We start from the raw sequence: 14,593 nt of genomic DNA on the forward strand, positions 1-14,593 counted from the left end.
ATTGGCATCGTTAAGACCAGAAAGATAAAGTGGACATTGTCAGTGTATCTTCAGCCCTTGCTTTAACAGGCAAATGAACACAACTTGAAACACAGGTGAATTTTGCTGGTCTATGAGACAGTGAAGGGAGCTTCTCAATATTTAAGTATATTAATATAACCAGTTACAGAAATCTAAATATAAAACCAATCTCCTATAGGGTTTGAGAAGGCATTCACCATATCCCTGAAAAGTTTCACATTCCTTATTCAAGTTTAATCATCTCTTTAGAAGGGGAAAACAGTGATAGTACTTGTTGAACCAGAATTACTATCAAAATTCAAAAAGCTGACCATATTCATTTAGCCACAAGCCAATCTTATTCAAATCAGGACAGAAATACTACATCATCCATTCATGATCTGAATTCTAGTATATGAGATCAATTTAAATATGGTACACATAGAAAGTCATGAGACATTTGTTTCATAATAAATAAGGCAGTGGCCAACTATTACTCATTAGTAGCTTTTTTGAGATAAGCTATCAAGTCTGCCCTTTCTCCCTTCTTAATGCCAGTGAAGATTATTTTTGTTCCAGGGATGTCCTTCTTAGCATTCTCCAAATACACCATCAGTGTCTCCTCTCCCCAGGTGATGCCTCTGTTCTTGTTGGCATCTGTGTAAGAGAATCCGACAGGCTGACCTGTCTTTCGCCCAAACAGACCATGGAGATTTGGCCCAGTCTTGTGCTTGCCTCCCTTTTCCACAGTATGGCGCTGGGCACACTTCTGAACAAAAATCTTCTTGCCCTTCTCAACATCACCCATTTTTAAATCGTTCTTTCTCCGTGCACGACTAAGAGGTTCCCGCTCACAAACCGAACGTCCTGCTCTCTCGATTCTTCTTTTTAAATGCAGCACTGTGCTAAGTGTAAGCAGTTGTTCGCAGCTTCTGTGACAGTGTCTCCAGCTGAGTCATACGACTGCCCTGGTGCTGGCCTCTGAACTCAATATTCCTAATCTTTGCTTCTAGTTTAGCAGCTCCCTTCCTTATCCCTAGCACTGAGCCTTTAGTATGCATTCATTCATTCGTTCATTCATTCATTCCATTAATTTTTGATGGTTTGCTACAGTGCCAAGAACTGTCGCTGCCACCAGGGAGTTTATGGTCTAATAGTATTTAAAATAATATCTGTGGGACTTCCTGGTGGCGCAGTGGTTAAGAATCCGCCTGCCAATGCAGGGGACACGGGTTCGAGCCCTGGTCCAGGAAGCTCCCACATGCCACGGAGCAACTAAGCCCATGTGCCACAACTACTGAGCCTGCGCTCTAGAGCCCGCGAGCCACAACTACTGAGCCCGCGAGCCACAACTACTGAAGCCCACGTGCCTAGAGCCTGTGCTCCACAACAAGAGAAGCCACCACAATGAGAAGCCCACACACCGCAACGAAGAGTAACCCCCGCTCTCCATAGCTAGAGAAAGCCTGCGTGCAACAACAAAGACCCAACGCAGCCATAAATAAATAAATAATAAAAAATAAAGTAATAACTGTATGCGATGTATATATATATATATATACACAACGGAATAGTATTCAGCCACAAGGAAGAAGGAAATCCTGCTGTGTGCGACAACATGGATGGACCTTGAAGGTATTATGCTCAGTGAAATAAGTCAGACAGAGAAATACAAGTACTATATGATCTCACTTATATGTAGAATCTAAAAAAAGCTGAACTCAGAAACAGAGACTAGAATGGTAGATGGGGGAAAGGGGGATGTTGGTCAAAGGGTACAAACTTCCAGATATTGGATGAACAAGCTCTGGGGATCTAAGGTACAACATGGTGATTATAGCTAATGATACCGTATCGTATACTTGAGAGCTGCTACCAGAGTAGGTCTGAAATGTTCTCACCAGGAAAAAGAAGTAGGAATTATGTGATGTGCTGCAGGCGTAAGATGTGATGCAGGTGTAAGGTATGGTGTTAATCACTCGCTAGTGTATCAGATCAACACTTTGTACACCTTAAACTCACATAATGTTATATGTCAACTATATCTCAATAAAGCTGAAAAAAAAATAGTATCTGTATATGGCACCTACCATGAACCAAGCATGTGCTAGGCATTTTATATGTAACTAAATTATTTTTCATAAGAGTTCAGCAAAGTACTTGATAGCCCCCCTCCCTTTTTAAAACAAAGGAAGAATTAAGGTTAAATAAATGGCAGCATTTGCTTCCTACTGCCCTGCAATCACATTTCCGGGAGGCAGCATTGTCAGGACTTCTTGCTGACAGCTGTCCTTGCTCCCTTTGCTCACAGGAGTGTGTGTAAAGGCCACTTCCTCGTGACCGCTGTGACTGTCCTGTCGTAAGGCTCAAGTCAGTTTGCCCCCTGAATAGCTCAACATCTTGGTTAAAGAAATTTCCCTGAGAATGGAGACTGGACTTTCAGATCCCTGAGGGCGTTGGACCTGCGGGGGGGGGGGGGGGGGGAGGGGAATGGGGAGGCTGAGTGGTGTACTCCTAATAGAGTAGCCTAAGGAGAGACTGATGAAACAGTGTTGAATCACGGCTATGGAGAAAATAACTGTTTCAGGTCTTTTTCTCATTTGCAAACGGACCTACCCTGAGCAGTTTGGGGGAGTAGGGGTCATTTTGGGCATTTCAATATTCCTCCCTGATGCTGGGAAGCCGTGTGTGTGTGTGTGTGTGTGTGTGTGTGTGTGTGTGTGTGTGTATAAAATATAGGTAATCTCAAACGCACAATTTTGAGGGCTGATACCAAGTCTTGGATGTCAAGTTTATAAGCGCTTGACGCAAAAGTAGAAGGACGGTATGTGAGGTAACCTGCTGATTGGCTGTGATAGGTAAATTCATGCATTTTGGAGTTGGAGCGGTTTCTGGTTTAGATTACCCTGGCCAAGCAAGACCCACCCTTGGACACTACCAAAACCAAGTCAGCTGAGCTTGTTTTTATCCAGAAGCCTCACAACCCTGTCCTTGCTGGTCCCGACCCAGCTTCTATCTCCCCACCTCTCCCAAAGGCCGTCTAGCAAACTACCGGCTAGCTCTTTTCTGCCTCTCTTTGCCTTGCCAGGAAACCAACTGCTCTGAAAGCCACTCCACAGCCCCTCCAGGTGGTGGCGTTTATTCTCAAACCTCATCTCACCTTCCTCCGGCCAGGGAGTTCCTCTCTGTACCACTCCCAGATTATTCTCCACCCCCTTCGAAGAAAATCTTGCCCATTTTAGGTTCATGCCATTCTCTATCACCTTCACCCCCTACTTTGTGTTCTGTTGACTTCCCCATCACTCCCTGTGGAAGGGGATGCCAGTTGTTCCCCGATATCTGATTCCCCTTTCTAGAAATAGGACCTTCCAGTATTTTAGCAGGGGTTGTGGCTGCTCAAAATAAAGATGACATCTCCCAGTGTCCCTTACAACTGTGACTAAATTCTGTTTTGTTTGTTTTGTTTTTGGCCATGCCACGTGGCATGTGAGATCTTAGTTCCCTGACCAGGGATTGAACCTGTGACCCCTGCAGTAGAAGCATGGAGTCTTAACCACTGGACCACCAGGGAATTCCCTGTGACTAAATTCTGATTGGTAGGAGAGAAAATGATGTATACAACTTCTACGTGTTCTTAAAGGAAGGGGTGCAACCTGAACTTTTTTCCAATGACTTCCTCCATTCTACCTCGGCCATGGAATTTTGTCATCACCCAGATGTGCTTCATTTCCACACTCACTCAAGCACCCTACCTCTGACCATAACCTCCCTTCCTTCCATCATGCATCTTCCTCTTCAGTACTCGGATCTCAAAGTCATCAAGACCTCCAGCTCAATCACATCTTTCCCCCAATCCATTTCTTCTCTCTTTTTCCCTCCTTATCCAACTTCCAGTAACAGCTTTTCCAGTGCTCTTCAACTTGACCCAGTATCTTTTCATCATTCCCATTTGACAAAATCCCAACCCATCAGCTTTCCCAGAGAAAGCCAGACAACAGGGCAGATTGTCCCATTAGAAATTCGGCATTACCCACCTATGGGGGAAATGGGGAATCGGAATGAGAAACAGAGACCAAAGGTAATAAGAGAGGGCACCCAAGTGGAGCAATGATAATAATGTATCATGAACAGAAGGGGTATGGTGACCTCAGCTCACTACACCTGAGGTCTGAAACAAGACCATTAACGATAATGTCCAAACCTAAGTCTTGTCTTTTTTTTGGGTCTCATCAGTCAACAGCTCTCTGACCAAATTCTTTGTTAGACACCAGAGGCTCCTACGGTAGCATCACACACCTCCTTTTCTAGCCCAAGTCACTGTTGTAATTTCTTTTGCAGCATTGCAATCTTTCGTTGTTGTTGTTTTGTTTTGTTTTGTTTACCATTGCAATCTTACATCGAACGATGTGTTTCTTTGCTCCACGAGCCGTCTCCTCAGTAGAGTGTGAACTCCATGAGAGCAGGAACTCCATTTCTGCCCTCCACTGCATCCTACCACCTAGCATGGTGCCTGTCACCTACAAGGTGCTCAATAAATATATGTTGAACAAGTGAATAAATGTGAATGTTAAAATTAGTAAAGGTTGATACACATTTTTTTTCCTTAATAGAAGAGTGAACTTAGTGAATTGGGCTTATGGGTGGCTTTGCTTTGCAAGTCCTCAAGCATTTCCCTTTTTTACTTCATTCCTCCAGTCATTCAAAGTTACAAGCTCTTGTCCTCATGTCAAATGAAGGACAGTGTATGCATGTGTTGGGGCGGGGCGGGGGCGGGGTGTGGAGAGACAGGGAGAACCAGTAAGTCTTGTCTCTGTCTTAACACCTGCCTGGCAGCCAACAGGGCCTTCAATTTCACAGAAAAAGACACGGCCCTGAACTGAGCATGCGTTCATCCCTTTCAGCCTGATATGTGCTGGAAGGAGGGCTCCAGGAGGGCCGGGCACAGAAAGGGGGGCGTGTGTGCAGGGGTCCGGATGGGACCCCTGGAGAAGACCACTTTCTCCAGAGAGGCTCCCAGCCTCTCCAACAGGCCAGCGCACCCCTGGGCATCCCTCCAAATAGCACCTGGGACACCCCGCCCAAACCCAGATGTGGACAACGGGGGTAGAAAGGAAAAAAGGAGGTGGACGCCAGACAGTTGTGAGCCTGTGGGAGGAGGGTGTCCCCCAAAGCAGCTGAGCCTTCAGAGGCCCCGGGGTCCCACAAGCTGTATTTATTTCCCCAGCACCTGCTGCATTCAAGACCCTGGGGCAGAAATCAAAGAAATCCTCAGCCTGTCATTAGACATTTGGGGGCAGCAAACAGCCAGATGGTGGCGCCTCGGGCGCTGCTGTGGTGGGGCCTGGGTTAGAGACCTGTCTTGGGCTTCAGGAAAGACCTTCCTACGTGAGCAGTCTACTAGGAGTGCCGGCGACTGTGGGCCGTTTTCCCCCAGGACGGGTGGCTTTGTGCAGCTTCATCTGTCTGCTCAGGCTGGAGGAGAAGCCCGTGGCTAGAGAATGGGACAAAGGGTGTGAAACAGGGAGCCCCGCCCCACCTGTCATACTCAGGTAAGAAAACTGTCAAGGGCCTCCTCCCTGGGCGGGTGCACACACAGAGGGAGAGGGCCGTGAAGCAGACAATTTCAATGAAACATCTTTGAGAGGAAGCTCGGGGTACAGGTGGGAGCTCACAGCAGGGGATGCAGCCCAGAGTCTCAGGATCAGGGAAGGATTCCCGGGATTAGCTGACACCTGAGGGATGCCTAGCAGCTGGTCACAGGAGAGGGGAGGGAGGGAAAGCCGAAGATATTTGCAAAGCCTCCGAGTTGAGCAATAAGGCGAGTTAAGGAACTGAACAAAGATGAGTCTGTCTGGAACATTAAGTACAATGGGAAACAGAACAGGCAGTTAAAGGCCTAACAGAGCATGTCAAGGAATCTGGATTTTTCTCCTAAGAGCAATGGGAAACCACCCGAATGGGTTTATATTAGGGAGAGACATGATCACTCCAGCTGCAGAGGAGGAAGACAGGAGAGGATGTGGAGAGTCCCATAAGAGGGCTTTGCACGCTCCAGACAGAAATAGTGCTGGCCAGGACTAGGGTGGCGGCAGTGGAGATGGAGAGGGATGAAAGGATTCAAGAGACGTCAGGAGGGACTTCCCTGGCGGCGCAGTGGTTCAGAATCTGCCTGCCAATGCAGGGGACACGGGTTTGAACTGTGGTCCGAGAAGATCCCACATGCCGCGGAGGAACTGAGCCTGTGCGCCACAACTACTGAAGCCCAGGCGCCTAGAGCCTGTGCTCCGCAACAAGGGAAGCCACAGCAATGAGAAGCCCGTGCACCGCGACGAAGAGTAGCCCCCGCTCGCTGCAACTAGAGAAAGCCCGTGTGCAGCAACGAAGACCCAACGCAGCCAAAAATAAATAAATAAATAAATTTATTAAAAGAAAAGAGACGTCAGGAGGTAGAATCACCAGGCACTGGATGTGAAGGGAGGAGAGAGAGGAGCTGAAGATGAAGCCCAGACTTTTTGCTGGGACCACTGGGTAGGTGATAATTTCATTAACTGTGATAGGAACACGGGAGATGGCACATGCATGGGAGGAAGATGACGTGCTCTGCTTAGGACGTGTTGAGTTTGAAGTGTCAGTGGGACACAAAAATGGAGGTGTCCCCCAGGTAGTCAGAAGAGATCTGGGATGGAGATGAAGGTTTGGGAGGCACTGATCTATGCGTGGGGAAGGTGATCTGGGAGGAGTGAGTAGAGCCTGGTAACCCAACATTGAAGGGGTTGGCAGCAAAAGAGGAGGCTGAGAAGGAATGGCACCACTAACCTTACAGTCTAACCAGCTGAGTGGCTTCCCACTGCCCAAGTCACTGGAGCATCCTGGGATGCCCCTGGGAAGGTATCCAGGGCAACAGAAGGAACTAGGGAGTCAGCGTGTTCTCCTCACCACTGAGTCCTAGCCCTGCTGACCCCACCTTCACAGCGAGGCAAACCCTTCTCTCCCCTAGATCCTTTCCCAACGTAGTACAGACAGCCCTCCCCACTCCCAAACACCTCACCTGCAGAAGGTTACAAGGAAATGGCTTGGCTAAACAAAGCAGGTGAAAAGAGCTAAATTATGTGGCACTTTGGAGGCTGCGGCCCCGTGGACTCCCAACGGCACCTTATAGGAGGTTCCAAGGGAAGGAACAGGGGGCATCCCCGCTGGGTTAAGGACACAAAGATCCTGGCCTGGGTCACAGCCCGAGGAAACCTCTCCTTACCCTTGAGGATGTGATGGGCATCCCCCTCTCCAGGAGGACCCATCAGATGACGACACGCAGTGATGGGACCAACCCCCAAGCCCCTCACCCCCACCTCCCTCAGACGCTAAGCAGGTCACCAGGGGGACGTCCACCACCACACACCACCTCTCCCATCTGACCACGTCCAAGTTGCCTCCTCCTCCCACTTCTGGAATAAAGGCTGAGAAACAGGTGTGAGATGCAGGAGGGCAGGTTAAGGAGTCAACACCGGGAGTTGCCAGAACTGAGTCGGAAGAATACGTAACTCATTCTGAGGGTGGTGGGGACGTGTGTAGCTCACTAGCTCCCGACACAGGGGCCTTATGAAGAAATGGTACAGAGCACTGACATATGGTGCGGTCATCCCTGCTTTGCTGGCCAATGATAATCCCATAGTGGAAAGCGATGCATCGCAGAATTCCACTGTTGGCGAGCGGGGGACAGAGGGTGAAGTGCCCAAATTGTGACTTGGGGGCCAGAACAGGAGCCCTCTCTCCTCTTTGCCCTATCCACAATCAAACCCTGCCTCAGAAGCCCTATTCCTGTCATTGGTGTCTCCGCTCTTCTTGGCAAAGTCTCCATCTTTGAACCTGCTCTTTCTGCTCCATACCTTGTGGATCATCCATAGTATTACCGCCCTTGCTTTCTGCTTATCGGGCTTCATCTCCTCCTCTCCCACCTCCACCAGCTTAGTGCAGACCCTCATCACCCCAGACTTGGGATATGACAATGACCTCTTCTGTTTCACCCCCAACTGGTCTGACACCAACTGGATGTACTATAACACAATTCTGGTATATATATATACACACACACACACAATTACCAATTGTGTGTATATATATATATACAGACATATATATATATATACACACATATATGTGTGTATACACACATATATACACCCCAATATATGTATATATATACACACATACATATATATATACACCAATTTTTTTATGTTCAAATCCACTTTTATTAAAATTATTTGGCAATTCTGGCAGCAGTATAAAGTCTCTGACCACTGGACACATGAGTTTATAATTTTGGTTTGTTGTGGGTTTGGGTACATGGACTTTTCTAAATCTTCTGCCCTTCATTTCATCACCAAATGGCAAGGTGCCTTAAGTTTCTCTATCTGAAATACCCTATTATTTACAGAATAGGAATTTGTAAAATAAGATTGAAAAAATAAAATGCACAGATTCAAAAAATTCTCTTCAAATATTAAAAACATACAAAGTATATTGAAGACATCTACATTTAGTCCAATATATGTGTGTATATATATATATATATATATATATATGTGTGTGTGTATATATACATATATATATACCAATTTACACACACACACAGTTTTTAAAGTTTACACTCCATTTACAATTTTGTTTTTTAATTTTGATAACTGTATTTAAATAGTTTAATTTTCTTTGTATTCCTATATATTTTATTTTTTTATAATGGTTATATTTCCCTGTACATATTATCCTTGTTGCTTATCCATTTAATTTAATTTAATTATTTATTTTTGGCCACACAGCATGTGGGACCTTAATTCCCAGACCAGAGATTGAACCCACACCCCCTGCCGTGGAAGCGCGGAGTCTTAACTACTGGACCGCCAGGGAAGTCCCCTATATATTTTATCTTACGAATTTAAGAACATTATTCTGAGTAGGGGGGTGGTCCATGGGCTTCACCATACTGCCAAGGGGGTGCATGGAAGCAAAAAAGTTAAAAACCCTGCTTGGTAGAAATATATATTGTCCTTACTCTTCCCAAAGGGATGCTTGACTTTGTGCACTGAGCTACCTCTCTGGTCCGAGTCCATCACTTCCACCTCTTGGTGCCCTCAAAGGTGATGGGGTGGGGGCTCTGAGACAACTGTCCCCAAAGCAAAAAAACTGCATCAGGGGCTTCCCTGGTGGCGCAGTGGTTGAGAATCTGCCTGCCAATGCAGGGGACACGGGTTTGAGCCCTGGTCTGGGAGGATCCCACATGCCGCGGAGCAACTAGGCCCGTGAGCCACAACTACTGAGCCTGTGCGTCTGGAGTCTGTGCTCCGCAACAAGAGAGGCCGCGACAGTGAAAGGCCCGCGCACCACGATGAAGAGTGGCCTCCGCTCGCCGCAACTAGAGAAAGCCCTCGCACAGAAACGAAGACCCAACACAGCCAAAAATAAATAAATAAATAAATAAATAAATAAATAAATAAATAAATAACTGCATCAACTGCATGCAGGGCATTGGAAGAGGGAATGTCCCAGGGGTACAGAATCAATCAGTTGCAGGCCTACTTCAAACCAGTGAGTTGAGAGCTGGACACACCCTCACATCCTCTTGAGAAAAGTAGCTTCGGGCCATCTCAGCCTTCTGAGATCTCTCCCATGATACTGGTCAGCCTAGCCACAGCCAGCTGGACAAGGAAGGGATCTCATCCGTGTCTGGCTAGTGGCCAGGCAGGAGAGCTGGCCAAATAGGTACTTTCAGATTGGATGGTGACTAACTGACCCGATTTGATCCTGCCTCTTGGGAAGTTTGAACTTGAACACGCAGGGGGAGTCAGCGGTTGGGAAGGCCGGAAGAAGTGACAGACACAGAGAAGAAGGTGAAGGGTGAGGGAGAGGGAAGTGGAGTCAAGAGCAGGAAGTTGCCAAGTTAGGGTTTCCTTTCACCCCACTCCCCCAGAGGAGGCCCCGCCCTGCACCTCTGTCACTTCCTGGAGGTCTGCTTCCTACCATCTGGAAGAGCCCACCTAACCTGTGCCCCAAGAGCTCCAGAACTGTGCAGGGCCAGGCATCCTGAGATGCACAAGAGGCTCACAGCAGAGCATGACGCCTAACGTGCCAGAGACCCAAAATGAGGAAGCTGGGGGGAGTCTCCTCAGTCTCCCTAATCTAGTCTGACCTCCTCCTGGCCCATGAATAAGCCCCCACCCCTTGTGCCCGGTGCCAGGGCCCTGTTAATTTCTATGTCCTTGCAGGTCCCTTTCCAAGGGTTCCCTATCTGCTTGACTGCTCACCAAGCAGCCAGAGCCAGTATTGCCAGCGGGGGCCAGGTGGGAGCAGATGGCAAGCCAGCAGAAATGGGGGGGGAGGGATAGAGAGGTACATCATCCCCTACGTGAGGGAGGCAGCATGGGGTTGACCCCTGAGACTTGGCTCCCTTGGTTCCCCATGTCCAGGCTCCTTCTCTCCCTTGGGGGTCTATAACACACCCCTCTTCTTTCTAATTGCTTATGGATCAAACTTAGTCCGCTCTCTTTGCCCCAAAACAGATTCAATTCAACTACATCCGTACTTCCTTTACTTCTAACAACGTTTTAGAGTTGAGGAAATGAGGCTCAGAGAGAAGTCTGATGCTGGCTGTCAGAAGTGAGGAGTTCACGCTCCTCAGCACACCCTGACCGTGGCCAACCCTCCAGCCTCACAGCTCCCTGCCATCCATTCCCCAGGGCACCCTTGCCAAACTGATATACTTACATTCCCCAAAACACGGCCCTCTCATTTCCAAGTCTTTGCTCCCGATGTTCCCCTTGGCTAGCATACCCCTAGGTTGCCCTGGTGAATTCTGAGTCAACCTTTAAGACTCAGAGTGTCCTCTACTGTTCTTTGTATACTCCTGGTGAGGCAGGGGCTCTGTCCTAATAGCCTTTATATCTCCAGGCTTTTGCTTAAGGCCTGGTAAGGTGAGGGACCAAAGAATATGTGCCCCTTGGCCCCAGTGTCACAAAATTATTATGGTCCAGAGGAATGATAGGCACTTGGAACCCAGTGGGTTGACAGGCTGGGACCTGGGACCTTTTGCTGCAGTGCTGCAATGCTTGCACCTGGACACACCTCTCCTCCAGCAGCCAAATACAAAGAAACGGTATGGGACTAAAAATAACTACGTGTGCATGCACAGTTGGGGTAAATTCTGGACAAAAGATACAAAGAGACCAAAAAACCCAACTGCCACTTTTGAAGAGCCTGGAGCAAAAACAGGGGGTGGCAGGGCCTTGGCTTCTATGACTTCATCTAGACTAACTGTGGCATACCCTGCCTTTCGGTTTCCCATTTCTAGAAAACTGCTCCCATCAGTAAACCATTTGACTTTAGGGCTGTCAAGAGGCTCATCTAGAAGATCAGGCCTGCTGGAGTAAGTCTGTTCTCTGGTCTCTATACACTGGTGCAGTAAGTCTCCACTCTCCACTGCTGGAAGCAGAGTTGCTGGGTTCAGGGTTTGGCACATCTTTAAGGTAATGTCGGGGGTGTCCATTAGGAGGGACAGATAGCTTGTTAACCTTCCTCTAGTCAACCAATGATGTCCTCTGACCTCCAGCACAGACTGTACCTGATGAGGGGTCAACACATCTAAGTGTTGTCCCAGGGTGAGCTTGGAAGCCTCATTAGCCAACAAGGCTGTAGCTGCTACTGCCCGCAGGCAGCTAGGCCATCCCAGGCCAACTGAGTCCAGTTGTTTTGAAAAGAAAGCCACTGGTCTCTGATCTGGTCCCAGCTTTTGGGTCAGGACTGCTGGTGCTCTCCCTGACCTCTTGTGAACGTATAGGGTGAAGGGCTTGTCCAAACGTGGAAGCCCCCGTGCTGGTACTCTGATCAACTCAGGCTTTGGGGTCTCAAAGGCCCGCTGGTGGTCCTTATTCCATTGAAGGCATTCCCTTTCTCCTCCCTTTAGAGCGTCATACAGAGGTTTTGCTACAAGGCCATAATTTGGAGTCCAGATACGACAGAACCCAGCCATCCCGAGAACGCCTCGGAGTTGCCTCTTTGCGGTTGGAGACGGTAATGCACTAGTTGCTATTTTTCGATCTATGGCCAGGACTCATGCCCCTGGGGTCAAAACAAATCCTAAATATTGAACCCCTTGCTGTGAGATCTGAGCCTTGGTTGGAGAGACTTTATATCCTCTTTTCGCCAGAAAATTTAGGACCCTAACAGTATTTTGACCTGAATCTTGTTTGGTCTCACTACTTATCTGTAACTCATCAACATACTGTAACAGAGTTCCCTTCTCAAGGCTCAGTTCCTTCAGTTCCCTGGCAACGCATTTCCAAAAAGATGGGGGCTGTCCCGAAAACCCTGCGGACGCACCATCCATGTATATTGGGTAACCTCCAGGGGGTCAGGGTCCCTCCGTTCAAAGGCAAAAAGGTATTGAGAGTCTGGGTGTAGGGGAATACAGAAAAATGCATCTTTGAGGTCCAAAACAGAGAAATACTGGGCGCTCCCTGACACCTGGGTGAGGAGGGTTATGTAAGGGTTTGGCACCAGAGGGTGAATAGAGATGACTCCCACATTCACGAGTCTTGCACAAACTGACACTCCCCGTTAGGCTTCTGAATGGGGAGGATCAGGGTGGTGCAAGGCGATTGGCAGGGCCTAATGAGTTTGTGTTTTAGGTTGAATTCCCCTCAGGGCCTCAGGCTTTAAAGGATATTATCTCTTCCAGGGGTATTTTTCCCCAGGCCTTAACCTTATTTTTATTTGGGGAACACATTTTGCCCTTCCTGGCACCGAGGTATCCCAAACTGCAGGATCTACTTGTTCTCTAATTTCTTGAGGGATGTCTTGGGGAATATTTTGATGCCCAACAGGTGGGTCATCTGGGGCTACTAATAGATGCACTCTCTGTTTGAATTCTTTACCTCCTTGGACTTCACCCTGTCCTAAGAATACACTAGCTCCTAACTTATTTAGCGAATCTCTCCTGAGAGAGGGACAGGGCATTCTGGCATGTACAAAAAGGAGTAATAATAACGGACCCGATTCCGCAGACAAAGGGAGACGTAAATTGCCTTACCTTTAGCTGTCCATCAACTCCCGTCACAGTACAGTCATGGTTGGAGAAGGGGCCGGCTGGCCAAGTCAGAACAGAGCAGGCAGCTCCAGTGTCTACAAGAAATTCAGTTCTCCTACCTGCCACATGGAGGGTGACCCGAGGCTCCACTGGAGAAATGAGGATGGATGGAGTGGGATCTGGAGCTGGCCAGGCGCTCGGGCCGTCAGTCAGTGTGCGGGAATCTCTCATCTGAGAGATTTGCAAGGAACTGGGGCCAGTCGGGTTTGCCCCTCGGGGTCCCACAGGAGGGCACTCAGGGCATTCCCCCTTCCAGTGCTCTCCTTCAGACAAAAGGCACACTGGTTTGGGCCCAGGTGGTTTCTTGGTGGTCTGTCCTGCCTTCTCGTCCCTCCAGGGTCCCCTCGAGGTGGTGGGTGAATCAAGAGTAGCCAAAAGCTGCGTTTTCTTCATTAGCCTCTTATCCTTATTGGCCTCCTCCGTTAAGTCTCAGTTGTTATAGACCTTGAAGGCCTCCTCTACCAGGGTTGACAATGGGATTTGGGGCCCAGCCTCAAGCTTTTGTAATTTTCTCCAGATATCAGGAGTAGCCTGGGTGATAAAATGCACGGCCAACAGTGTCCTCCCTTCTGCAGACTCAGGGTCTGTATTGGTGTCCTTCCTGAATGCCTCTGTCAACCGGCTCAGGAAGGCTGCCAGGTTTTCATCTTTTTCCTGTGTAACCGCTCAGACCTTATCATAATTTACAGGCATCACCATACACCTTTTCATTCCTTCTGATAAACGAGTAATATAATGTCTCATCCTAGCCTGGCCTACACGGTATTCATAGTCCCAGTGTGGGTCATGTTCTGGGATTGCATCCCCATCCACCTGATAAATCTGGTGGTGTGGATTGGTGGCCAGTAGGCCATCTGAGTGTTCCCTGGACTTCCTCAGTATACGCTCCTTTTCATCCGGGGTACAACAGTGGGCCAGAATAGCCATGATGTATTTGGGAAGTCTGTCAAAAATTTTTAAAAGTTTTAAAACACCGGGTTGGATAGGCTCATAGGTTGCTGTGAAACAATATTGATTCCTTGAGCCAAGGTAGGGAAAAAAATCAAAAGTAAATATAGATCATTTAAAGGCACAGGAATTCACACGATCTGTTATCAAAAGCAGCATTTCAGGACAACTTTGTTCTGAGAGACAGAAACCAAATCCAGTCTTGCATCAGCCTGATCTTCATAAAGTCTATTTACCTAATTAAATTTAATCCAACCTTAGAAAATCCAACCTTAGAAAATCCTGATCACATACAAAATTCTTTTCTCACTGTTCCTCTTCCGCAAACCTTCTGAGGCCATACTTTGTCCCGTATTCTTTTCCCGTTCAGAAATAGCCAGCTCTAGTGACACAGGCTGCAACATGGGACCCTTTGCTGCAGTGCTGCAGTGCTTGCACCTGGGCACACCTCTCCTCCAGCAACAAAATACAAAGAAATTGTATGGGACTAAAAATAACTGCACGCATGCG

General features: G+C 47.9%; 1 pseudogene across 1 annotated transcript; it reads right to left on the reverse strand.

Annotated features, from left to right (window-relative positions):
• Nucleotides 1-172: 172 nt before the first annotated feature.
• On the reverse strand, nt 173-1,193 carry LOC309650282 (cytochrome c pseudogene; annotated as a pseudogene). The gene has a single exon. The product of its transcript is annotated as a cytochrome c pseudogene (transcript).
• Nucleotides 1,194-14,593: the final 13,400 nt, after the last annotated feature.

The sequence above is a fragment of the Balaenoptera physalus genome (genome assembly GCF_965194825.1).
Source record: "Balaenoptera physalus genome assembly, chromosome: 20".
NCBI classification, from domain to species: Eukaryota; Metazoa; Chordata; class Mammalia; order Artiodactyla; family Balaenopteridae; genus Balaenoptera; species Balaenoptera physalus.